This window comes from Eubalaena glacialis, chromosome 18 (genome assembly GCF_028564815.1).
Source record: "Eubalaena glacialis isolate mEubGla1 chromosome 18, mEubGla1.1.hap2.+ XY, whole genome shotgun sequence".
NCBI lineage: Eukaryota > Metazoa > Chordata > Mammalia > Artiodactyla > Balaenidae > Eubalaena > Eubalaena glacialis.
The window spans coordinates 16,202,044-16,225,844 of NC_083733.1; the positions used below are offsets into that span (position 1 = coordinate 16,202,044).

The 23,801-nt window shown below is 43.9% G+C and overlaps 1 pseudogene; it reads right to left on the reverse strand.

Moving 5' to 3' along the window:
* Positions 1–23,472: 23,472 nt before the first annotated feature.
* On the reverse strand, positions 23,473–23,587 carry LOC133079248 (U6 spliceosomal RNA; annotated as a pseudogene).
* Between the last annotated feature and the right edge of the window lie 214 nt (positions 23,588–23,801).

Sequence of the window (23,801 nt, forward strand, 5' to 3'; positions counted from 1 at the left end):
AACATGGTTACCAAAGGGGAAAGAGTGGGGAGGGATAAATTAGGAGTTTGGGATTAGCAGATACAGACTACTGTATATAAAATAGATAAACGACAAGGACCTACTGTTAGCACAGGGAACTATATTCAGTATCTTGTAATAAACTACAATGGAGAGGAACAGAATTGTATATATTACATACCTATATCTGAATATATGTATATATCTGAATATATACATATGTATCAGAATTACTTTTCTGTACACCTGAAACTAACACAATATTGTAAATCAACTATACTTCAGTAAAAAAATATGGAAAAAAAAGTGATTTGGGACACTAAAAGAAAACCATTTTTTCGTTTTCAAAGATGATCATTAGAGACAATGAACTAGATTGCAAAACATACTGGAACGGATTTTCAGAGAACTGCTACCATGAGTCCATCATTATTTCAAGCTGATATCTCCCCAGTAGGTAGGGCTCTCTTGAAGGAAGCCTTTGCTCGGGGCCCAGCCTTCCCAGCAGCTCTGTTTCTAAAGCATGGCCAGGAGTGCCTGACTCTAAAGTCTAGCCTTTCACAGGCAGGAGGAAAGTCATGAACAGGATCCTTTAGAAGCCCCTAAGGTGCTGCACCACCCATACCCTTTCCTCTCCCAACAGACGGTGCAGAAATAGCTCTAAGTTTGGGTTAATGGCAACTGCTAAGTCCTGGATTTCCCGTGCCAATTCTTACTTAAAATGCCCTCTGCCATTGTCAAAGCTTGCGTCAGCCGAGCTCTCAGACATGGACTTTTGCTCTGGAAAGGACAGTCTCTATGGCCAAATCAGACATCAGGGCTCATCACAGGTTAACTTCATTCTTGCTTGATGATAAATATGGAGAAATTGACCTGGGTGATTTAGGGAAGTTTAGTAAAGAAATGGCCAGTTAGCAATAGAAATTTTATCAGGAAGAGGTAACAATTATACCACTTTCCTGCTCTCTCTTAAAAAAGGAGTCAATTCACCAATTTTCAGCAGTAGTAGTTCATTATTTCCAATTTCACATAATTGAAAATTAGAAAGTTCTTAAAGTTTGAACAGTGGTAATTAAATTTGAATTGGATGTGATACTTGTAATTTTCAATGCTTGAATTCTGAGAGGAAAAACTGTGTAATGTTGTTGGCCAAATGACCCTAGTCATTAAGATTCCTATGGCATTATTTAGTTAGTTGGCTTTTTATAACACCATGAGGTTTGCTGTGGGATGAAGAAGAAGCCACTGGCCTCATAAGGAGGAGAAGCATTTTAGAGAAGAACCCCAAGTGAGAGAAGCAGCCCCGAAGTTTCTACTAATAGTTCGCTTTAGCATTTCTGGACTCCTTGAGATCAAGGAACTGAGAGATGAGTCGAGGAAAATGAACAGAAATAACTGTTTTTGTGAGGCCAATGGAAACCACGTTCAGATCCAGGAAAAGAAAAATGAGACAGGAAAGGGAGGGTCACATTTTTTAAGGAAATCATGCAGTATTTTAGTAATCTTTTGTTGATGAAAAAAATAGCGCATTAATTATGTCCTGAGAATGGGGCGTGGCTAGTCTTCAGTCTTTCCAAAGCTGAGCCTGCAGTCTAAGCATTTACCACTGGAATGGAAACTTGGGCTTCTGCTCTCTGACAGGGTCCTGGACATACACCGCTGAGCACCTCCGCAGAGGCAGAAATCTGTCCCACGCAGGAGTTCAGGAGAGAGGAGGCTATTTTACAAGACAAGTGCTGACAGCCAAATAGTTTAGGGTCTTTATAAGACTGGTAGTGTTCGACCAATGCAAAGTAATGAAATTGGATATGCCAACAAAGATATCTTTCTCTCTCCTTCCTCCTTTCTTTCTCACGTCCTCCCTTCCTCCCTCTCTTTCTTCCTTCCTTCTTTTCTTCCTTTCTTCCTTCCTTCATTCTTCTCTCTCTCCTCCGTTTGAAGACTTTTTTCATCAGTAGTATATATTTATGAATTTCTTTCACAGTAGTTCAAACATTCACGTTCAGACAAGTATAGCGTAAGCCCAACACCAACCCTTAGCCTTCCAGATCCTTTCAGCAGAATTAAGTAGAAAATTGCCACTTCCTTTAGAGGTGCAAGATATATTAGCCATACGTTGCTGTGGTAGTAAAAATGGTCACACACCCACCCCCGCCCCACCTCCTTTTACCTGTGCTCTTGAGCAGTGCCTCACAGATGTGGTCTGGCTGTGTGGCTTTCTTTGGCCAAAGGAACAATAGCAAATGTGACATAGCAGAGGCTTGAAAAATGCTTGTGCGTTAAGGCTGGTTCTCTTGCTGCCCTTTGAAACCCTGAGGCCACCATGTGAAGAAGCCCGGGCTAGCCTGTTGAAGGGTGAGAACAACACTTCAGTTGACAGTGAGCCTACTGCCAGCCATGAGAGTGAGGCCATTCTCGTTTGTCCATTTCAGTCAAACCAGCTCCAACCAGCTGCATTGTCTGGCCAACCCACAGAATTGTGGGAAATGATTGACTGTTTTAAGCTACTAAATTTTGGGGTGGTTTGTTATATGGCAAAAGCCGTGTAACATACGAAAACCAAGCTCGTTATTTTTCTCCTTTAAGCTCTCTTATTAGACATCTGTCCTTAAATGTAAGGCATTCTTTGGATATACGATTGTTGACTGTTACCCAATGACAACCCTCCCTTTCAGGTTAAGTATCTTATTGAGTTTTCCTGAGTTGTCATTGTGGTCATTCGTAAGGGTTGCTTCTAATGTGCTTGTGGACTGATTTCATGGGAAGCACTGCTCCTTATCCTAGTGATCAGGGGCAAGGTCCTAAGGGTGACAACTCCAGCAGGGCTCAGCGCACGTGGTTTGCCACTCCTCCTCTTCCTTAGCCCACAGGCATGTTTTCTAATCTCTGAGGCTGGTTAAATCCTTACTTCTATCTTCATGTCCCTTATTATTATTATGGTCACCTCACTCCCTAATGGCCTCCTTCAAGTTGGCATCTCTCTTACCATGAGTGTACAAAAGAAAGGATATTAGTGTTGCTTTTCCCTTCTAAGTAAAATAGGTGTTAAGTAAAATGGGAATTCTGTCATGGCATGCTTATTCTTTTGGGGGGACCGTGCTTATTCTGGTGTGGGGGGCCAATCCTAGCCCCTCCAAATGGTTCTCTCATCCCTAGTCTCCCTTCTGTTCCAATCCATTCTCGATTCTACCGCCATCATGCTATCACTCCATTATTTATGTGTCATTTCATTCCAAAAATGCTCCCAGTGACTTATTATCGGATTAATCCTTTCACAGCACTGACCTCAGAATGCCACTCTCTGTTCAGAAGTTCTAAGTTCTTTACCCACTCTGTGGGTAAAGTCCCAGTCCCTTGGCCAAACCTTTAGGGCCTTCCAGAATTTGCCCTCACTCTACTTTACCAACTGGGCCTCTTTTTATTCCACATATAAACACACTACAGCCAACTGCTCTGAGACAAATCTCCCTCATTGTCTGTTCCAGATTCTTATGTTTTCCTCTTTACAGTCACCGTTACCTTTTAAGGTTAGGCCTGAGGGACCCCTCTCCTCCATGATGTTCTCCACCACCTGGGCCTATCGAGCGGTTCAGCTCTTCTGAGTCCTTCCAGCCCTTTGAGTGTCCGTCACTCATCGGTTATTGACGACACCCAGTGTGTACAGTCAGTTATCATGCTTGTGTCTTCTAAGCCTTCCAGACTTCATTATGTGTTCCTCGCAGGAGACACTATATGTCTACATATCCCCTGAAGTGCCTAGACAGTGCTATGTTTAAGGCTGCTGCTTAATATATAGCCAGAAATGCACTGGTTTCCAACCTTCGAGAGCAGTATTTTATGTTCATAAAAATTTGAGACTCCTCTTTTTTCTTTATTTTATTTAAAAAAATTTTTTTTTTTTTTTTTTTTTTTTTTTTTTTTTGGCCGTGCTGTGCAGCACGCAGGATCTTAGTTCCCTGACCACGGATCTGACCCTGCAGTGGAAGTGTGGAGTCTCAACCACTGGACCACCAGGGAAGTCCCTGAGACTCCTTCTTTTACTGCAGGTCTTCAAGGGAGAAAATGCAATCCATATATGTACGGCCTGGTGGACCTCTGAACTTCTTTATGTAAAACTTAGGGATCCTGAACTTATTTAAACTTCTAGAATCCAGAACTGAGATTTTCTGGGGGTGGTGTGCCCTTGGAGAGAAGGGCTTGAAAAGGCACGATGATAAGATGATAATATGATTTATATTGGGCAAAATCGCATTGTTCTTATGACATAAACTACAGAAAACTGGAGCATGACCAAATCATCTTGGTTGGTGTGCTGTGCAAAAAACTGCTGAGCTATAAGCTTTATGACTCTAGGACCTTATTTCTCCTACGTCCCTATGTCCAAGGTAATGTGCGGCACACAGCATACCCTCAACACATAGATCTTGACGTTGAGTAATTCTTATAACTAACCGGCATTTATAAATGAAGGTTATGTATATATGTCCTTGATAAGTTCACTTAAACACTGTGGATGATGGGAGTTCCCTGGTGGCTTAGTGTTTAGGATTCTGTGCTGGACCACTGCTGTGGTCTGGGTTCAATCCCTTGTCAGAGAACTGAGTTCCCAAAAGCCGCGTGTGGTGTGGCCAAAGAAAAAGAAAAGAAAAAAAACCACACTATGGATGTACGAACTTCACTAATAACTAATCTATTTTTAAAGTGTATCCCTACAACTTGCCTGGCGGTCCAGTGGTTAAAACTCCGCGCTTCTAATGCAGGGGCTGTGGGTTCAATCCCTGGTCGGGGAACTAAGATCCCACGTGCCGCCTGGTGTGGCCGAAATGTATATATTTTGGTGTCGAATGCTTAAACTATAAACTTCTAGTTCATATCAAGGGAAAAGAAGGTATATACTACAGATTATTTTTTGATAAGGATAAGTTAATTTACTTTTTTTAAGGAAATGCCTTTAAAAAATTAACAGCTTTATTGAGATATAATTTATATACCATAAAACTTACCCTTTTAAAGTGGCCTTAGTATTTCACAGAGTTGTGCAACAGTAACCATTGTCTATTTTTAGAACCTTTTCATCATCCCCCAAAGAAGCTCCATTCCTATTAACAGTCACTCCTCACCCTTCTCTACTCTGCACACCGCCCTCCCACCAGCTCCCGGCAACCACAAATCTACTTTCTGTCTCTATGTATTTGACTGTTCTAGACACTTCATATAAATGGAATCATAAAATATGCGGTCTTTGTGACTTGCTTCTTTCATTTAGCATAATGTTGTCAAGGTTCATCCATGTTGGAGCATGTGTCAGTACTTCACTGCTTTTTGTGGCTGAATAATATGCCATTGAGTGGACAGACCACATTGTGTGTATCCATTCAACAGTGGATGGACGTTGGGGTCGTTTCCACTCTTTGGCTATTATAAATAATGCTGCTCTGAACATCTGTGTGCAAGTTTCTATGTGGATATAGGTTTTCATTTCTCTTGCGTATATGCTTCAGAGTGGAATTCCTTGGTCATACGTTTAAAGAATTATCTTTTATTTCTGTGACTTTGACTGCTGCTACTACTGCTATTACTGGATGTTAATAATTACTGGACATTTACTGTGTCCTGAGCCCTATACTAAGTTCTTCATATACCTGGACTCATTTAATCCTCACAAAATTCCTGTTTCACAGAAGGAAACATTGAGGCTTAAAGAGGTTAAGCGACATACTCAAAGGCTCATAGATTTGAATTAGGTATCACTCTAAGTCCTGCTGCTCTAAACCACTATTGTACTTGCCCCTGGAGTGTCATATTTCCACAAATAAAAATATTTATTTTCAGATGAATCTAAGTGGGAAACAACAGTGAAGTTATTCTAAACTCAAGAATAATAATAAGGATTGCCTCTAAAGAATGTCTTTGAGTTCATTTATAATTGTGTCCTTAGGAAAGACTCAGGCTACCCATGTTCCTGGCCTTCTACGGCGTTACTTACGCACAGAGCTCAGATTCCAGGAACATGTGGCCTTCAGGTATTTTCCATAGGTTTTCCCTCAGGATTTGACGGTGATCAGTGGGCAACGTTTCTCCTACATTCATGTATTTGACGTGCAGATGGCCATCTCTCATTCTGTTAGGACTACGTGTCTTTTCTCCTGATTTAACTCTTCAGGGCATTTGGCCTGGCTTGGTTACCTAAGTTCATCAATTCACAAGAAATATATAATTTTCCCATGTGATAGTTTAATCTAACATGTATGCACTAAACCAGGTGCTGGGCTTGGAGAAGTGGGCAATAGGGCATTACAAACACCTAACAAAGACTCTTGCCCTTGAGTGATTCAATTATACATATACAGTATTTATTCTTTTTCAAATTCTTTTCCCATTTAGGTTGTTATATAATATTGAACAGGGTTCCCTGTGCTATACAGTAGGTCCTTGTTGGTTATCCTTTGATTAATTTTTACACCAACCTTTCCATTTCCTGAGTCTCCATGTCCTTAACTAATACCTGGCTGTGAGAGGTTGAGTCATGGGTTGACTATCAGTTTTGATGTAAGGTTGTACTTAAATGCTGCCAAGTGAAGTACAACCTGAAGACATAGATGTGCTCATCCCTCATCCCCTTGAGAGCTTGAACATCTTAGGTCTTTGAAGGCCCAGTTCATCTCAAACCAAAAACAGCTAAGGAGTAGTTGATACTCCTTAGAAAATCTGGAGTAGAGCCAACACTTATTGAGTGCTTGCCATGTGCCAAGCACTCTCATTAACCCTTTATGTGTTTAATCCTCACAGTGACCCCAAGAAGGAGGTACTATTATTCCCTATTATACAGATAAGGCAAATGAGTCGTGAGGGTTAAGTTAACATGCTTGAGGTCAGATAGCTAATAAATGTCAGAGCTGGGATTTGAACCCAGGTGGTCAGGCTTCAGAGCTTACGTTCTTATTCACTGTACTATTACATACCACCACTCACCAACAAGCATGGGGGTGTGTAATTTTGAGTCATGCTCCAGAAGACAAACCAAAAACTGCTCTTATGCAAAAACTGCATAAACTTCAGGGGAAATGACCATTCTCTTCAACATGGCTATGGTCAGATTTAGAAAGCTGTGAGCACAGGCCTCAAAAGTTCCTAATAGGTTCTCAGGCCTACAGGTATGTCAGAGGGAAGATGGGAAGCGCAGGAGAAATGTATGGTCCATGATGGAATTACCTCAGCCTGGAGGCAAAGTGTGACAGCATCTCAGGCAAAAAATGGGGATAAGTTCTTATTTGGGAACCAAGGTGAGAAAAGGCGCAAGCGCAGAAAGGTTTCAATAGGCCTCCAAGAACGACTGCACAACTACGCCAGAGCCCCTGCATTCTTCACTTACCACACTCAGCCCCACTGAAATCAGCTACGTGCAACTCAGCCTGGCGCCTAGTCTAAACTCACATGCGTCCTGGCCTGGCTTTTGCTTCTTTCTGGAGTTGTTACGGAAGAATCGGATATTGACAAAATAAAATGGCAGACTTGGGTCCATGGAAAATGCAATCAGACATGGTCAGAAAGCAGAACGCGCCCGCCTCTCTCAGAGCAGCCTGGGTCAGTCCCGTTAATTTCAAGTCACTGGACTGCACTCAGTGAGTGGCAACCCACTAGAGTCTTTTCTCTCCACTCCTCGTGACCAAAGTAAGAGCTCAGCTCTGGGGCAGGGCTTTGCATTTCATTACCTCTCTTGGGCAAATCTTATGAACTGAGCCCCCTAGAGAGTAAGGTTTGAGAATAGAAAGAACTGCCTAAGATATCAAGGAAAAAGTGAAAGCCATTTAAGAGAACAGGACAATTCCCAATAATGACATGGATAGTAGAGTCGAAGGTAATTATATTTTGCACCAGATCGGGGATAATAAAGAAGAGTATAGTACAATTCAGAATGCCTGGAAGACATTAAGGCTGTGGGCCTAGTAACAGGCTTATGTAATTTAATGAGCAGAAATATAAGTTATAAAACAAGGAAGATAAACTAAGAAGCAGGAATATTCCTGAAGGGCTTGGGATGGGCTTTTGAACGATGAGGTAGATATTGCCCCAAATAGAGGGTTGTATGGAGCCTAAGTAAATTATTCTCACTCCTGTGCAGCGAATATCAAGGCTTTATCTCAACACTGCACTCAGTTTGAACGACTTATTATAAAATAAAAATGGACACACGAAAATGGTCAGAAGCCCACTCTAGAAGTCAGCGCAACACGCAGATTTACAGGGCTTCCAAAGTTATGAACAGCCTTGACTGCAGCCCTCCAAAAGGAAAAGATTCAGAGTCGGAGACAAATCAGAAGGTAGCTGGGAATGATTGTAATGACATTTTCCCCAGTGACAGTATAAAGTATAAAGAACTTGACCCTGGCAATGATTTGGAGAACATTTTTTGATACTTTAAAGAAGTTATATAAGGACAAAGCCACCAAGAAGGCAATCAACTCAGTGAAACCAATGAATAGAAAGATCTGGAACTGGGCAAGAGCTTTGGAGCAAATTCACCAGGAGGGAAGCTGGAAGGTGGCCTGTTGCCCGACTTTTAGGGTTAATCTCCCGCATACTCCCTCCGATTTGGGGGAAACTCAAGGAGGATGTTTTCTCTTTCAAACATTTGAAAAAGCTATTTTCAGCTGCTTTTAGGAAGGGAGGAACAAGAGCATTCCTCTCTGAAACCACAAGAAACCTTCATGAATACAGCCAGAAATTGAAAGTAAATTTGTTATTATGCTGCTTACGTGATTCAGGCCTTTTCAGAGTCACCTGACGACCCTTCAGACAGGGAAAATCTGGACACAATAAAAGTCCCCTTAGAGTGAAGTACCTCCAAATGTTGCCTACCTTTATGTAACTGATGAAGCAATGCAATGCACAGCACCCTCATCATGGTTTTAGCATTTAAAATATAACACTGAATTAGATCAGTCTGATAAATTAGCTCCAAACTATAGCCACAATCGCTTGCCCATTGGAAGAATTTCTAGTAGCTGTTCTGTTCTCTGCCTTATAAAGACTCTACTATGAGGGTCCAGGACTGCTGTAAGGGGAATGTTTTGTTGTTGTTCTTATTGCTAAATTGGGGAAAAGAAAAACTGGTTTTGTAACTGTACTGGCCTTCTGAATTACCTGATAAACAACTCTGAGTAGTAAGCTTGGAAATTCTCTTTAAAATGTTTGCACATTATTTGGTTACAGTCTCCATATGGCAAAAAAGGCGAGGAGAGAAAACCTTCCATTTCACGTCTCCACCCGCCCCCCCCACCCCCCACCCCCAACCACATATTTAATCCATGCGCTTATGTCAAACTTAATTACAGGACTTTTGGCATAAAATAACAGTCCACATCCTCAGAGAGAAGAACTTAAGCAGTTAATATGTGCGATTGAGTGAAATTGCTTTGCTGAATGTTTATGAGTAACCCAAGACCAGTGAAATGTGCTGATATTTTAACCATTTCAATGCTGAACTTGTGCCAAGAGGCTGTGGAATAGGAAAAAAAATAATAATTTCTCCTGATCTGCTGTATATCATATTTCCTGAAACTGAGAGCGTTAGGTAAGACCATTTTATGGCACTTTCACAAATAGGTTTGTGGAAGAAAAACAATAAAGCTAGAACAATGATGGAACTTGTCCTCATCTCAGGTAACTGCAGGAATTCAACAGAAGAGCACCAAGTTTAAACCCATGTCCATTTCTGCAGAAAATCCTCTAGAACATCACAGCTCCCTACAAGAGGCAATTATTTTTGCCTTCAGGTTTTTTCCGACCCCCTTGAACCTTTTCAGACATTTCCGTTTTGCATTCATCCCCTGTTTAATGTGAATGGTTTTAAAATGTAGAGATTTTCCGACGCTAAAACGACTTTCTGTTTCCCACTGCCATCGTTGATGAAATACACTACCTCTGTTTAAACTTTCTTTTGTCTAAATCGTTCACGGTAAGACTTGCCTCTTTTAGACTAGAGAAACCTCTTAAAATAAAATCATCTGCTTAGTTTTCTTCTTTATCCAATGTCCTTTCTTTTAAGCCAGTGAGATTTGGAGCTACTTCTGACTTTATACTTCTTCCATTACCTTTGTTTCAGAACACGGCCCTATTACGTACCACCTGCACAGTAAATGCCAGCCTTTTAACATTCTCTTTTCTGAAGCTTCTCTGCACTTAAATGTTCCACGGAGCCTGAATTCTCTTATCTCCATTCTCTCCAAACCCAATTCCCCCACCCCTAAACTTTTTTTAAAAAATTAATTAATTTGTTTGTTTTTGTCTGTGTTGGGTCTTCGTTGCTGTGCGCAGGCTTTCTCTAGTTGCGGCGAGCGGGGGCCACTCTTCATTGCGGTGCGCGGGCTTCTCACTGTCGTGGCTTCCTTTGTTGCGGAGCACGGGCTCTAGGCACGTGGGCTCAGTAGTTGTGGCTCATGGGCTCTAGAGCGCAGGCTCAGTAGTTGTGGCGCACAGGCTTTGTTGCTCCGCAGCATGTGGGATCTTCCTGGGCTCGAACCTGTGTCCCCTGCATTGGCAGGCGGATTCTTAACCACTGAGCCACCAGGGAAGCCCCCCACCCCTAGACTTTTAGGGGCGTATCCAACACATGTCCCATGGATGACAGGATGCAACTGCATCATCTTTGTCTACAACACGTTCTATGGGCTGTTAAAGGAGCTCCAGGTTTTAGCAATGCTGCCCACCATTTTGCCTCACACCTCCTCTCCCTCTAAAGCCTCTTTCTCATCCCACTTTTATGACTCTTTGGAGCATTTGTACCTTTTCATTTCATTGGCTTGCATCTTTGCTTGCTATTTCAAAATGCCCCTGGAAGTGCATTTGCTCCTTTATCTGCTTTTCCAAACTCCATTAGGGTTATATTTTACACTTATTTTCAGAGCTCTTGTTTGGTTTGGCACATTAGAATCCCAGCCTTGAGATGGGTACAACCATGTTATGGTGTTGAAATTAGAGGATATTTGTGAAAGTACCTGGCACAGTGCCTGATCCATAGAAGACATCCTATAAAAGTTAATTCATTGGTTCATTGATTCCTTTATTCGTTCATTGTATACTGAGCACTTAATGCATAAAATACTACATGGTAATAATACTTTGAATCATGCTAGTTGCTGGGGATTCAGATGTGAGAGACCCTACATTTGCTAAAATAGTTCCAGAGAGGTGAATGCCATGCTCTGATTACTTTCTACATTTCAAGCCCTGCACTAGGAACTTCACACACAACTAACAACCTAGAAGTGAGGGATAATTACCCCTTGCATTATTTTTGATGCAGGGTATCAATGTGTAGGTTTGAAGGTCATACCTCCAGAACTCTTCTAGTCGGTTTGAAGGTCATACCTCCAGAACTCTTCTGGTCTCGAAGTGAAATATTTGAGTAATGCATGAAGGTGATGCCCGACATGGTGGAGACTCGTGGACTCTATATAAATGGACTTCTTTGCCTACTTCCTATTCATCATTCAGGTCCCAGATTAACGTTGCTTTATTAGGGGGGCTTTCCCTGACTCACCCAAATAGAAATTAGTCCTCCTTGTACTTTCTCCTACACTGTGTACTTTCCCTTTGTAGTACTCACTACAATATGTAGTTATGGATTTATTGCGGGATTATCCCTTTCGTGTCTGTCTCCCTCGGGACGCTGTAAGTAAGCTCCAAGAAGGCAGGGACCTTATCCATTTTGTTCAATACTCTATACACAATCTCTAGCACAGTGCCTGGCATGTAGTAAGTGTTCAGTAACATTTGTTGAATGATTATTAATGTCATAATAACATTGATTACAAAAGTGCAGACAGTCCACGCATTGTTTATTTTTCACTTTGGAATCAGCCGCCTAACTTTTTGAGGCGTCTTTCCCTTACTCGTGACTTCTATATGGCATATTATTGAACCATTTGGGGGTTCCAATGGCTGGCTGTGGAGAAGGGGACAGAAGCAGTTGGTTGCTTTTACCCCCAGGACAAAAGCTGATGGCAATGGGAGAAGAAAGGCTGAGCTAGGAAAGGTCAAATATCAGACAAGTCCGGGAGGTGGGGAAAGCTGGACATGGGAAGAGAGTGACCTTGGTGTCTTCCTGTCCTTACTTCCCGTCTCCCCAGGAAGTGTCAGTCAGAGATTTTCAGGAAAGGGTGTTGTCATGGTAACCTGAATTGGCTCTTCCCCTCCTGGCTGTATGGAGACAAGTGCCCTCATGTGCCCCGGCTGTCCCCATGCTGGGGGAAGAGGGCAGTCACTTTGAGGTTTCAGATGCATCATGGAAAATCCAGAGCAGACAAGGTCTGCCACGACAGACCCAACTGCAGCATGTGGCAAGGATTCAAGCCCAGGATGCAGTGGAGCCGGTTCTTGAACTAATTAAAATTTAATCCACTAAAGCCATTTTCTTGACAATTTGGGAACCCTCTCTTGACTTTTGCGAGTTCCAAAGAGCCTCTAAAATAGAGGACGCTATATTTTTTGTACCTTTCTCTCTGTGTATTAGACTTCAGACCCAAAAGAGCACTTCGGAAAGAGGGACTCTAGATAAAGTAATCGTAGAATTTATTATCCAAACTGGGACAACTTGGAGAGTGAAAAGCGCTATTAATAATCGCACTGGGACAACAGCTACCAGCTGGGCTGTCCTGGGCAGAATGGGATGTGCGGTCAAGAAAACTCTAGGGTCAAGAACAGATTAAATGCATTCCCGGGGTCGAAAATCCTGGCAGTCAGGGCTATGTCTGTGTGACCCCCGGCCTCGGAGAGTGCTTGGTATACAGTAGGTGCTCAAACTTATTAACCGAATGAGTAGATCCAAAGTTGTCCTCGGTGTGCTTTCTGAACAGAAATTGCTATGGGGTCCACGAACCTAGGTCAAATAGACCCAGCAGTGACACTGCAAGGCGTGGTCTGTGCTCTCCCCAAAGTAGGCAGGTATGCATTTGCAATGCATAAGTCGATGTGTATTCTGTGTTTACTCATCCCTAACTGTTAGCAGTTAATTGCCTTCTGTTGACACACCCTGAGGGGAAATGGGAAGCAGTTCTCGACATCTGCATGTGCATTGTCTGCCTACTTATTTTGCTAACACGCATGCATGGGTCCCCATTTCCTAAAATCCATGCGACTGTGCCCTGATTTTATAATATATATGTAACGGGCGCCATACTTTGGGGTCTGCTCCGCAAAAATGGGCTTCTCAGGATTCCCTTCTGGGTCAGCCAGAGATGCCGGTCGCAGCCCGGGGCCTGCCCAGACTTGCTTGGCCACTCTTGTTCCCACCCCTCCTCCACCAGCCTGCCCGGTTCTTCAGGAAGAGTGCAATGGTCCACTGACCTCTGGGGAGCAAAAGGGCACGTTCAGCTTTTTTAAAGGTTATGGACACTCTGAATGACACCAGAGCCCATGCTTCCAATGGCAAGGCCAGCAGCCCTGGAGGACAGGGGCGAGGCCAGGACGTGCCTCCTTGCCCACTTTTAGCCTTGCCCTGGAACTGACCAGAATCGATGTCCTCCTTCCTCAAGGCCTGCCGAGCGCTTCGTCGTCTTCCCATGTCTTGGGAGAGATCCGTCTCCTCTGACAAACTCAAGATTCCAGGCCGAACTTTCCCATGCCACCGTCCCTCAAAATAGCCCAAGCTGAGCTGTATTTATAGCCGTGTGAGACTCTAATGGGCCAATTTGTTTGAATTTCCACTGCTTTTGTGTTGAACATACCCCACACCCGTGGACGGTCTCTTTAGGCTTTTATTGATGGGGTGTGTTAGGGTAGAGGGGGCCATGTTCAAGATGGTAGCTGTATAGAGCACGGGGGCTGTTTTGCATATTTACTGTTCTTTCAAGCCGGTTTTTGGAGAGAGAGAAAGAGACAGAGAAAGAGGTTTCTGTAAGTAGCCCGGACAATGAGAACAAGCCCGGCTGTATGCCAAGCACGGGATCCCGGCCAAAACACATATCATTAGCTTGGACCAGCTATAAGCAAGGAAATGAGAAACATATGTTGGAGAGCAAGGTTAGGAGTGAGAGACTATGGGTCAGTGACAGTCACCCTAAAACTTTTCCCTTGTTCTTCAGCTGTGGCCTGGCGGTGTCAAATGTCATTTCGACTGCCTTGATTTCTCATGGTGGGGCTGCCTGAGTTTTGTTTGGTTTGGTTTTTTTTTTTTTTTTCTTCCTCCCCCTGCCGTTTCCTGATGGGAGCTCTTTTGGGGAGGGAAAAAGGGAGCAGGCGGGGAAGGGTTGGTGTGATAGTTTTTCTCAGTTCTGGGAAAATCGCAACCTTGTTTCCCGTGATGCTCTCGGAAATTCCTCACTTTCTCTGAAATTACGGTGTCTCTCGGTTTGGGATTTGGACTCGGTTCGTGAGGGAAGAAAGAGGGGAGGGCTTTGAAAGCATTTCTTGCTGTTTCTTTCTTAAATATAATTAGACGCGCCTCATTACCTCACACTGAAGGACTTTTGTACTTTTTCCGAGCTGCGTTTCCTGAGATCTTCGATGGGCCGCGGCTTGTCGTATCCTCTGTCATTTTATCATCTTAGCAGTTATTCCCCAACCCCCCCCCCCCCGCCCCGACACGTCTGTCCTCTCCTCTGGCTCTCCCTGAGCTATCTGGACTTGATTTGCTGGTCTGGAGGCCACGCCCGGGGAGTCTGATGGGACCCCGTGCTGGGTGACAGGTCTGTATTCCTTCAGCCCTTCCTGGCTTCCCTGGCCTCCACCACATTCGTTTTCCTTAAAGTTTTCCCCGGACAGTTTGCTAACAAGGCTGTGCTCTCTTCCATTCCAGGGTCAAGACCCCTGTTCTCTATAAAACCCAGATGAAGAACTGTATCACATGAAACTCAGAGGCGGTCTCTGGAGAACCAACTGTGGCTACTGTTCTGAAGCCAAGGACGGTTCCAGACGGCCGCCCGGAAAACTCACCAGGCTCCGACGCCCAGTTTTGGCTACAGTCACAAGACAGCCAGGGGTACACCCCACCCATCCCGCTAAGGAACTGTCGTGCAAGTGGGTGCGTGGGGCTGCTGCAGTGAGCTGGGGGGAAAGGCTCCCCGTAAATCCTCCCAGCCATTCTTTCTAACACTTGGGGAATGGTGTTGCGGTGGAAACCATTTCAAATAATTAAAACATTTGGTCCCTGTTTATCCTTTGCTTCCTTCTTCAGGCCTTGTTCTGAAAATAAACTTTGCTCTGAGTTTCCGGGCTCCTAAAATTCCCAAGTGTGTGAGTGTCCTGAAGGCCTTGGGCAGAGTTAATGATTGGCTTGAGGTTAGCTGGACCTGCTGTCCCCAGGTGAGCTGTCTTCACATCTCAGTCGTCTTCTTTTTTTTTTTTTTTCCTCTCTCTCTCTTTTTCTGGGTAGCAGGTCTCTCTCCTCTGCATGGAGACAAGCCCTACTTGTTGACTGTTCCTAAGTGCTCAGTGGATCAGGAGGGGTCCATGTAGGGGTGTGTGTGTCCATTTGACAAAAAAACAAGAGACGAATTAGGGCAGCCAAACCACAACATGCAGGCACTGGGTATTTAAGTCAGATTGACAGTGAGTCAGGATCCTGGTTAGGTGCCTGAAAATCTCCCAGTTTCCAAGTGTCTCTTTCTCAGCTCTCTCTCCCTTTCCTCTCCATCATGGTGGAGGGCAGCTGGTATGAGGTTTGAGTTCATGTGTTTCCTTTCTGTGTCCTTACTGTTTGGCTGCCTCTCAAATGTCAACACAGCAAGAACATGCCTCGAAGCTACGACTTCCCACCATCTCCTCTACCACCTGCCTGGCCCAACCACATCCATGCTTGCCTGGAACCCGAAGGCCTTCTAAATGGTCCCTCCATTTCCTCTTTCGCCCTGTTTCAGTCCACTCATCAATGAACAGCCAGAGGGATCATCGGAAAACCCAAATCAGATTAATCCCATTGCCCTGATGAGAACCCTGCTGGGTGGGTCCTGCCTACTTCTCCAACTTGATACTGAGCCATCTCTCTTTGGTCCTTCATGTTCCAGACACACTAGCCTCATTTTCCTCACCAATAAAGTAGGAACAACAACAATGTCTACTCAAAGGGTTGGGAGGAGTAAATGCTTTAACACATAAAGCACCTAAACAAGCGTCTGACTGTGATAGGGGCTCAATAAATGGAAGTGCCATTCCATTTACCTCTTTGAATTTGCCAAGAACTTCCCTGCTTCGAGGCCTTCACAAACACCCGCCATTCATCTTTTTATCTTTGTAAGGCTGTTTTCTTTCTTAGCCTTCAAGTTTAAGTTTAAATGTCAACTCCCCTAGAGATCTTCTCTAACCAGTCTATTCAAATAGGTTCCCATCCTTTTAACCCCCCACCCTATTATTTTCTCCTGTAATAGCCTATTTGTTTCCCTCATACCACTTTTTCCCACTTGTCATTATATATTATTTGTTTACCTGTGGGCAGGGTTAGGTCTGTATCTCCTGATCTAGCACAAGAAACATTTGCTGAATCAATGAGTAAAGGAATGAATCAGACTCCTAACATTTCCTCTTCTAATACCAGAGCCACCCTCAAGCCACCTTGTCTCCTGGGCCACACTCTCCTCTCCAATTCCTATATTTATTTATTTATTCTCTCATCCTTTTGCCAGTATTGACCCTGGGCTCTTGGCGACGGAAATTCTCTGAATCCTCCGGGGGCTGCCACATCCCTCCACCACCACTCCATTCTTTTCTCTTGCCTGTGGGCCAGTTTCTCCTGTGAAAGGCTCACACTTTCATTTATATGTAAATAATAAATAATAGAATATGCAATGCCCAGAGTGAGTTCTGTGACTAATAACTCCTCATCTGCCAAGTTAGAAGGGTTTGGGGATGAATTAACTCATCGTCTACCATTAAGAAATCAATGTCTATGCAATTACTCCACGAATACCCAAGATCAGGTATCTTACAGCCCCACCTGAAAGCCTAAAGTGATAGTAGGAAACGGTAGTCCCCATTTTTGATGCTTCTCACCACTCATTATGGGTGTCCATTGTATTATATAGAAACTGTGTAACGTGAGCTAAGACGCAGTGACCTGACCTGTCCTCATGAATCTCGCTTTCTCTCTCATAGCCAAGAACACTAAGAAGGAAAATGTCCTCGCCTAAATTTTTTATTATTTATTGACTGATAGCCTGTCTTTTTTTTTTTGTTCTTAAGCCTCCGTGCACTTTACTGATTACTTCTCTGGAAATCTTTTTACTTTACCATTCACCAGATAGCTGCCACCTTTGGGAAAGAAGGTGGCAGTGTGATGGAATGTAGGCTTGATACAAACTGAGCTTCCAGAGGAGTCTTCATATTGAAGTGCTGGTGCAGCCCCACCCTGCAACTTAATGCACTATGAAGGCAATGATGTAATCATGAGAAATAGCACAAGGCTTCCATCAGTCATTCTTTTCATCCAACAGAATAAGCCTGAGGACAACTGTCTTCATCATTTCATTCCTGGCCCCACCTGCATTTGCAATATTGGTGTGACTCAGTCGTGGAAACACGTCTACCGCCACATTTGAGAGACTCTGTTCCATTAATGTGATCTGAAGGTGAAATCTGTATATCCCCCAGACTAAACTATTCAGTGATTTGAGTTATTGAGAAAAGCCCAAATAGTTATTAATTCCCTTAAGAAGAAGAAAATAAAGATCTCTTCCCTTATATGCAAAAGAGATTCCACTGGTTTATATTGGGTTGGCCGAAAAGTTCATTCGGGTTTTTCTGTAACACCTTATAGAAAAACCCAAATGAACTTTTTGGGCAACCCAACATATGTTTGGATGGGTAGCAGATAAAATGATTTTATTGAAATGAATTTTCTAGAATTTCATAGCGGGAACTTTGGGAACAAAAAAGAATTCTGATGGTAAAGAGGAAGAAGAAAATGTTTCTTTAGTGTGATATATATCATTATAATGGCACCTTAAATTCAGAGATTACCACTATTTGAAAGAATATGAAACATTATGTACACAGTATTGTAAACCTCAAGAATACAAGTATCCTCACTTTAAAGATGGGAAGAATGGATTCATAGATGAGTCTTCCCCCAAATACAGAACTTTGGAGGAAAGCCAACATGGCTATATTGCCATTCCAGAGCCCTCTGTGTTTCCACAGATCTCAGGCTAGACCAAACAATTTTTTTTTGGTATTAGACTTGAATCAAAGAGGCAGACAGGTTGTAGTTAACGCAACAAATAAATGTTGATTAAGTGTCGACTATGTATAAAGAATACAAAAGGCACAGTCCTTGTTCTCAAGGAATTTGTAACTTAGTGAAGGAAACAGACGTATAAACTAAATGTAATGTAAAGCACCATTAAATTAAAGCACTGAGAAAGGAGTATTGACAGCTAGTTGTGGAGACATCATAGGGATGGAGCTGCTCCGGTTGGGGGCTGCTTATAACAATCAGAAAGAGAAAGACCCATTGGTAGAATCAGGCCACTTCCCTAGTAGGCACCAGGGAACGCTTCTGACTGGTGGAGATTTCCTCTTTGTTCTGAGCTGAAACCTACCTGTCTGTAGGTAGATAACTGTAGGTATCCACCATGTGCTTCTAGCTGTATCCTCTAAAGCAATGTAAATTATTGTAACCCCTCTCATATGTACCTGCCCTCACAATTCTAAATCTGGATGACATTTCTCTCCCCTTTCCCAGTGCGCCTTCCTTCCCAAAGACTCCTTTGCCTTCTATTTCTGATTAAATGTACCAATTTCTTCAACTCTTTCACCTAGGGCATGATTCCCAAATCTTTCACTATCCGGGCATTCTTCTCTTGACACTTTCTACTTTATTCATGTCCATCCTTAAACTTGGCATTGAAAACTGAACATAATACTTTAGATATGTGTTGACCAGTGGATCACTTTCTTCCCTTGTTATCCATCCATCCCTCTGGTCATCCATCCATCCATCCATCCATCCATCTATCCAAATGACACTTAAATAAGCTTCTGTGATAGGAGACACTGTTCTAGTTACTATAGGGGATAAAAAGATGAAAAACTTCAATGAAAGTCAAGTCTAGTGAGAGGATGATTGGAGGAAACCATATTCCTACCAACACAACCTAAGCTTTCATTAGTACTTTGGCAGCCATGGATCACACAGTTAGCATCTACTGAGTTTGTGGACCCCTAACCTTCCAACAAAGTCTCACAAAACTTACACTTAAACAGATTGCCCTTGTTCAGGGCATTGGCATTTGATTTTGGGGACCAAAGTTCAGAACGTTCCATTGATTTTGGCCTTTGAACTTTCAGCCCATTATTTCAGTTTATTGAGATCTTTTGGGAATCTAGACCCTGTCCTCCAACATCAGGCCTTTCCTTTTAGTTCTAGTCAACCTACGAACACCGGTAGCTTAGTCCAGAACCCTGGAGCATATCAAGCCAGCTTTGAATCCACCCAGCTCTATGACTAGCAAGGCCTCATTTCTTTATCTTGGCTATCAAGGAGATCATTTTTGGTCAAATGTGATATTGAAATCAAAATACAGTGGGCCCAAGGAATTTTTTTTTACCAATTTACTAGTATAAATACTAAATAAATAAATGCATTAATAAAAAGTAGAACTGAATACCAGGCCTTTTCCAACCCCATGTTTACAGAGAGATCAATCCACTAATGTGGAAATTGGCAGCTCCAGAAGGTTTGGGATAGAGGATCTCCCTGTTCAACTCAGAGATACTAAATCAGCGGATTAAGTCTCCAAACTGTCTCTGGGCCTAGAGAGGGTAACAGTGTTCTTTAGACGCATCTTGGATTTCTACTTTAAAAATGAAATCCACTGGGTCCTATCAGTCTGTGGTTTGTCTGCTCTGGCTTTTGCAAACTTGAGATGGGGTTGCATCGTGATTGGTTACAATATTCTGCTCTTTGGAAGGGGGAACCCACTGACCCCTGACTGCAGCCGGTCATACAGAGAGTGTCAGAGGTGGACCAATTACCTAAGAGGATGGAGAAAAATCAAACAGAGGCCGGGCACAATGAAGGGAAAAAACACACAGCAGGCCCAGCTTTAGTTCCACTTCTTGAATTACCACTATGTCAATAGAAGGTGATAAATCAAGGGAGATATTTACTGATTAAAATTACATACTCCTACGGGAAACTGTATAAACAGATTGAAGAACAAAGCCTTCAGGGACTGAGCTCAGCTGAATCCATCCAGGCTTTGGCCAGTCGTTTCTGTCTCCAGCCAACTCTTGGACCCAGGGGTCATCGAGAGAGCAAGTTGCTCCATGAAATCAGACTTGCTATGCACAGATCCAAATATTTGTAGGGAAAATTTAAAGCCACGTTGGGAAGAGATTCAGGACTCAGATCCATTCACAAGGGATCCTCTTATTTCATTCTTTTTTTTTTTTTTTTTTTTTGCTTTTACTCTCAAGTCTGGTCTAGACTCACTAGAAGGATCCAGATCACCTGGTCTCTGTGCCCTGCCGGCCAGCGGTCATGAGGCCACAGATGCTGAAGGGAGGACATAGGAGACATGAGTGGGCATGAAGCCCATTCCCACAGGGAGATTGGGGGTGGCAACTGTTGCTAATAAGTTGTTTTTTTTTTAACATTTATTTATTTATTTGGCTGCACCAGGTCTTAGTTGTGGCATGCGGGTTCTAGTTCCCTGACCAGGGATGGAACCCGGGCCCCCTGCATTGGGAGCGTGGAGTCTTAACCACTGGACCACCAGGGAAGTCCCAGCCAGTAACATTTTTCTGCCGACCCACCTCGTCGCCCCTTCTGGGCATATTCATATTGGTGTTGCCAGGGCAACAGGAGCTCTGGTCTGCCATCCTGGTCTCCCCAGGTGCATTGCATGGTCAATGACATCCTGCTTCTTTATATGGGGATCTTCTTTAGTGAGAGAAGTGCCTGCGGGAGTGTCTGGAGCAATTTGTGTAAGGAGGGCCTAAAGCGAGGTTGCAGTTTCATTTTCAGAGCCATCTCTTTACGCCAGCTCTTCCTGTGGCAGTGAGACCGTCACCCCAAACCCCTCTGTTCTGATGGGGGCAGCACAGGTTTCCACCTGATGGATGGGGAAGCCCTCACGGGGCTGCTGAACATCACCACTGGCTCCATTATCTACGAGCAGTGTCGGGGTGAAATTCTGCCCTTCTAACCCAAGTTCCATTTCTTTCCTTTTGTGCCCTTGGCTGTGAATATGCAATTATCACTCAAAGGGAATTGGGCAAAACTGTTCTGGGATAAACAGGCTTTGATGATTGGGAGGAGGGAGGTGATCATCTATACAAGGTCAATATGTCACAGAAGTGTGCTGGAGGCATAATTCCTATTAGGGCCACCATGCATGGTTGGGTGTTTTGTGGGTTTTGTAAACGTGCCTGGCTGAGGGGACAATTGGGTGCTGAAACCAGCTGATGTTTTATCTGCCAAGCTGTCTCGCAGAGTGCCCGGACACAGGGCGGTGTCCAGACGGAAGGGCAGGTAACTTTATCTTCATACACAGGCAAAGTTGGTCCTCCAGGCGTGCAGTGCACGGGCTTTTGTCTACCCAGTGTGGCCACCTTTTCCTAACTGTCCCTCCAGAGGGAGTGCCTTTTCCTAAATGGCAGGAAGGTACAGAACACACTGGACAAGGCCCTGGTCCTTCTGGCCTTTTCCTTGGAGCTGGGAGGAAGAGGAGGTGAAGAAGATCCCAGCTGCAGCATTTAGGAGTTCATACTTTGCCTTTTAAAAGGCAGTGGTGGCTAATAAAATGCCTGTATAATTACCCTGGCTCACTCTCTTGTTCTTTCCCAAGTGGGTTACTGTAAAGTGAGGTGAGGGCCCCTTCGTTTTTTTCCTCCCTGAAGGGATTTGTCAGGCATTCCCTGTCCGCGTGAACCCTATTCCCGGGGTGTCACTGAGCCCTTCTCTTTCTACCGGTCTCCAGAGATGGCTGGTGTTACAGCTCAGACATCACACACCGTCTTAACTTCTGGAAAACTCTGAGACGTCCTTTTTTTTTTTTTGAAAAGGAAGTTATGTTTACAGCGGCTGCGCTGCACTGCTCTGCCCCTTGGAGCCTCCTCTGAGTGGTTTCCAGTGTGTTCGCTTATCTCCAAATGGAAGTACGTTTTGGAGATGGGGAGAAATTAATTACGATTTCCCAAGCTGAGGAGGTGAAGTCGGCTGTCGCGAGCCATGGGGGCGCTCTGATCTCGTTCTTCTGCTCGGCTTGAAGAAAAATCTCTCTTTGCCCTGGAATATCATGGCCTGGAGGCCTTTAAATTAAAAACAGTTGTGAAACTGGCAGCAATTTAGAACTTATGCCAGCGCATGAATCCGTAAAGAGTAGGGCCTCAGGGATGCAGGTCATGTGTCTATAAAGAGGCCTGCTTTGTATCCTTGGCTTTTACTAAGGCAAGCCTTTGGCCTACCACTTCTTTTCTCTCACAGGGGGAACGTTGGCTCTTTGGGGTTGTTTCCCATCCTCCCTTCTGACTTAACCTCCCGCCTGGTCCCCGTCCTGGGGTTCTAGGGTTTGCCCCGTGCCTGGGGGTGCCGTCAGGGCCTGGTGCTTCTCAACGTCTCCCAGGTCAGGGATAGAAGCGTCCAGACGGTGGTTGACGCCTCCCAAGAACACAGGGTGACCAGGAGACGGCATGGCAAGGGCTAGAGAAGACAACGCAGCTACAGAGGAAGCCCCCACGGACAACGTGAATCCAAGCCAGCAAAACCAAACACCGTTATATAGAAGATATTTCTGTCAACTCCCAGAGAAGGTAGCGGAAATGCCAGACAATAAAATAGCAAGTTGAGGATGGGCCAGTAAAATCCCTCCTTAGTGTTTACGGCCTGGCTGCTTTGAAGCCAGGAGGTGAGCTTGGTCAGAGGGAGGGGTGTGAGCCTGGAGGGCGGTGGACAGACAAAACCTTAACTCTTTTCCCCACAAAAATCTTCCCACTGACACTTTCTCTAGCATTCTGCCTCCTCCAGCGTGGTGTTCTTGTGCAGAGGATCCCAGAACACCCTAAGTTATATGGCATCTTTAATTAAAAAGTGAAATCCACCTATAAGGACAAAGAAGCCCAAGGACCCGATATCAGTTAATCCTATTTGGCAGAAAAAGAATTCATACTTAAATCTGAAAACATAATTGTTTCCCTAGTCACATTCAGAGCTGTCTTCAGCAGGTTATGCTGACAGTCACTGACTGACTGTCTCGTATGTGTGGTAGCAGGGAATAGTTTGGTGGGGTCAGACATTACATACAAAGATAAGGGATCTGCATTGTTTCTTGTAGAGAATTGATTTTCTTTTTTTTTTTTAACATCTTTTGCTTTACAATGGTGTGTTAGTTTCTGCTTTATAACAAAGTGAATCAGCTATACATATACATATATCCCCATATCTCCTCCCTCTTGTGTCTCCCTCCCACCCTCCCTATCCCACCCCTCTAGGTGGTCACAAAGCACCGAGCTGATCTCCCTGTGCTATGCGGCTGCAAAAATATGGAACGCTTCACGAATTTGCGTGTCATCCTTGCTTCAAGTAGCAGGGGCCATGCTAATCTTCTCTGTATCGTTCCAATTTTAGTATACGTGCTGCCGAAGCGAGCACGAGAATTGATGTTTTAAGGCAAAGGGATGCTTGAGCAGAGCTGCGCTTTAGAAGAGCCATAGTAGAATAATTTTGAAGATACAGGTAATAGCGAATATTTCTTGAACACTTACTGTGTGCCAGAAACCAGGTTATTTTATTACATGCATTCTCTTCTTAAATCTCCATACAACCCTATGAAGTAGGTACTACTCTTGTCCTCATTTTACAGCTA